Source organism: Salmo salar, chromosome ssa09, assembly GCF_905237065.1.
Source record: "Salmo salar chromosome ssa09, Ssal_v3.1, whole genome shotgun sequence".
Taxonomy (NCBI): Eukaryota; Metazoa; Chordata; class Actinopteri; order Salmoniformes; family Salmonidae; genus Salmo; species Salmo salar.
The window spans coordinates 96450976-96455975 of NC_059450.1; the positions used below are offsets into that span (position 1 = coordinate 96450976).

A 5000-nucleotide genomic window follows, 5' to 3' on the forward strand; every position below is an offset into this window, starting at 1 on the left:
AGCCTCATCCACAGGGTACACACACACACACACACACACAGCTTCATCCACAGTGTACACACACACACACACACACACAGCTTCATCCACAGTGTACACACACACAGCTTCATCCACAGTGTACACACACACACACAGCTTCATCCACAGTGTATACACACACACACACACACACACACACACACACACACACAGCTTAATCCACAGTGTATACACACACACACAGCGTCATCAACAGTGTATACACAGACACACACACACAGCTTCATCCACAGTGTATACACACACACACAGCTTCCTCCACAGTGTATACACACACACACAGCTTCATCCACAGTGTACACACACACACACACACACACACACACACACACACACACACACACACACAGCTTCATCCACAGTGTACACACACACAAACACACACACACACACACAGCTTCATCCACAGTGTACACACACACACACACACACACACACAGCTTCATCCACAGTGTACACACACACACACACACACACACACACACACAGCTTCATCCACAGGGTACACACACACACACACACAGCTTCATCCACAGTTTACACACACAAACACACAGCTTCATCCACAGTGTACACACACACACAGCTTCATCCACAGTGTAACACACACACACACACACACACACACACACACAGCTTCATCCACAGTGTACACACACACACACACAGCTTCATCCACAGTGTACACACACACACACACACACACACACACACACACACACACACACACACACAGCTTCATCCACAGGGTACACACACACACACACACACACACACACAGCTTCATCCACAGGGTACACACACACACACACACACACACAGCTTCATCCACAGGGTACACACACACACACACAGCTTCATCCACAGTGTACACACACACACACACACACACACACAGCTTCATCCACAGTGTGCACACGCACACACACGCACACACGCACACACAGCTTCATCCACAGTGTACACACACACACACACACACAGCTTCATCCACAGTGTACACACACACACACACACACACACACACAGCTTCATCCACAGTGTACACACACACACACACACAGCTTCTTCCACAGTGTCACACAGCTTCATCCACAGTGTACACACACACACACGCGACACGCACGCACGCACACACACACAGCTTCATCCACATGGTACCACACACACACACACACACACACACACACCTTCATCCACAGTGTCCACACACACACACAGCTTCTTCCACAGTGTACACACACACACAGCTTCATCCACAGTGTACACACACACACACACACACACACACACACACACTCACACACAGCTTCATCCACAGTGTAACACACACACACACACACAGCTTCATCCACAGTGTACACACACACACACACACACACAGCTTCATCCACAGTGTACACACACACACACACACACAGCTTCATCCACAGTGTTCACACACACACACACACAAACAGCTTCATCCACAGTGTACACACACACAGCTTCATCCACAGTGTATACACACACACACACACACACACACACACACAGCTTCATCCACATTGTACACACACACAGCTTCATCCACAGTGTAACACACACACACACACACACACACACATACAGCTTCATCCATAGTGTGCACACACACACACAGCTTCATCCACAGTGTACACACACACACACACACACACACATCTTCATCCACAGTGTATACACACACACACAGCTTCATCCACAGTGTATACACACACACACACACACACAGCTTCATCCACAGTGTACACACACACACGGCTTCATCCACAGTGTACACACACACACACACAGCTTCATCCACAGTGTACACACACACACACACAGCTTCATCCACAGTGTATACACACACACACACACACACACACACACACACACACACACACACACAGCTTCATCCACAGTGTATACACACACACACAGCGTCATCAACAGTGTATACACAGACACACACACACAGCTTCATCCACAGTGTATACACACACACACAGCTTCCTCCACAGTGTATACACACACACACACAGCTTCATCCACAGGTGACACACACACACACACACACACACACACACACACACACAGCTTCATCCACAGTGTACACACACACAGCTTCATCCACAGTGTAACACACACACACACAGCTTCATCCACAGTGTACACACACACACACATAGCTTCATCCACAGTGTACACACACACACACACGCAGCCTCATCCACAGGGTCACACACACACACACACACACACACACACACACACACACACACACAGCTTCATCCACAGTGTAACACACACACACACACACACACAGCTTCATCCACAGTGTATACACACACACACAGCGTCATCAACAGTGTATACACAGACACACACACACAGCTTCATCCACAGTGTATACACACACACACAGCTTCCTCCACAGTGTATACACACACACACAGCTTCATCCACAGTGTACACACACACACACACACACACAGCTTCATCCACAGTGTACACACACACACACACACACACACACACACACACACACACACACACACACACACACACACACAGCTTCATCCACAGTGTATACACACACACACAGCTTCATCCACAGTGTATACACACACACACACACACACACACACACACACACACACACACACACACACAGCTTCATCCACAGTGTACACACACACACGGCTTCATCCACAGTGTACACACACACACACACACAGCTTCATCCACAGTGAACACACACACACAGCTTCATCCACAGTGTAACCACACACACACACACACACACACACACACACACACACACACACACAGCTTAATCCACAGTGTATACACACACACACACACAGCGCCACTTCAACAGTGTATACACAGACACACACACACAGCTTCATCCACAGTGTATACACACACACACAGCTTCCTCCACAGTGTATACACACACACACAGCTCATCCACAGTGTACACACACACACACACACACACACACACACACACACACACACACACACAGCTTCATCCACAGTGTACACACACACAGCTTCATCCACAGTGTAACACACACACACACACAGCTTCATCCACAGTGTACACACACACACACACAGCTTCATCCACAGTGTACACACACACACACGCAGCCTCATCCACAGGGTACACACACACACACACACACAGCTTCATCCACAGGGTACACACACACACACACACACACAAGCTTCATCCACAGTGTACACACACACACACACACACACAGCTTCATCACAGTGTATACACAGACACACACACACAGCGGTCATCAACAGTGTATACACAGACACACACACACAGCTTCATCCACAGTGTATACACACACACACAGCTTCCTCCACAGTGTATACACACACACACACATTTTCATCCACAGTGTACACACACACACACACGCAGCCTCATCCACAGGGTAACACACACACACACACACACACACAGCTTCATCCACAGTGTACACACACACACACACACACACACAGCTTCATCCACAGTGTCACACACACAGCTTCATCCACAGTGTACACACACACACACAGCTTTCATCCACAGTGTATACACACACACACACACACACACACACACACACACACACACAGCTTAATCCACAGTGTATACACACACACACAGCGACATCAACAGTGTATACACAGACACACACACACAGCTTCATCCACAGTGTATACACACACACACAGCTTCCTCCACAGTGTATACACACACACACAGCTTCATCCACAGTGTAACACACACACACACACACACACACACACACACACACACACACACACACACACACACACACACACAGCTTCATCCACAGTGTACACACACACAGCTTCATCCACAGTGTACACACACACACACACATTTTCATCCACAGTGTACACACACACACACACGCAGCCTCATCCACAGGGTAACACACACACACACACACACACACAGCTTCATCCACAGTGTACACACACACACACACACACACAGCTTCATCCACAGTGTATACACACACACACAGCGTCATCAACAGTGTATACACAGACACACACACACACAGCTTCATCCACAGTGTATACACACACACACAGCTTCCTCCACAGTGTATACACACACACACACAGCTTCATCCACAGTGTAACACACACACACACACACACACACACACACACACACACACACAGCTTCATCCACAGTGTACACACACACAGCTTCATCCACAGGGTACACACACACACACACACAGCTTCATCCACAGTGTGACACACACACACACACAGCTTCATCCACAGTGTAACACACACACACACACACACACAGCTTCATCCACAGTGTACACACACACACACACACAGCTTCATCCACAGGTACACACACACACACGCTACACATAAACACACACACACACACACACACACACACACACAGCTTCATCCACAGGGCACAACACACACACACACACACACAGCTTCATCCACAGGGTACACACACACACACACACACAGCTTCATCCACAGTGTACATACACACACACACACAGCTTCATCCACAGTTGTACACACACACACACACACACACACAGCTTTCATCCACAGTGTGCACACGCACACACACGCACACACGCACACACAGCTTCATCCACAGTGTACACACACACACACACACACAGCTTCATCCACAGTGTACACACACACACACACACACACAGCTTCATCCACAGTGTACACACACACACACACACACAGCTTTCCACAGTGTAACACAGCTTCATCCACAGTGTACACACACGCGACGCACGCACGCACACACACACGCTTCATCCACAGGGTACACACACACACACACACACACACACACACACACACACACACCTTCATCCACAGTGTAACACACACACACAGCTTTCCAC

At 48.6% G+C, this 5000-nt stretch overlaps 1 protein-coding gene across 1 annotated transcript in view; it reads left to right on the forward strand.

Annotated features, from left to right (window-relative positions):
• The window catches only part of LOC106612270 (tetraspanin-17), a 101269-nt gene that overhangs the window by 76353 nt on the left and 19916 nt on the right, over positions 1 to 5000 (forward strand). The gene's annotated exons all lie outside the window — the stretch shown is intronic.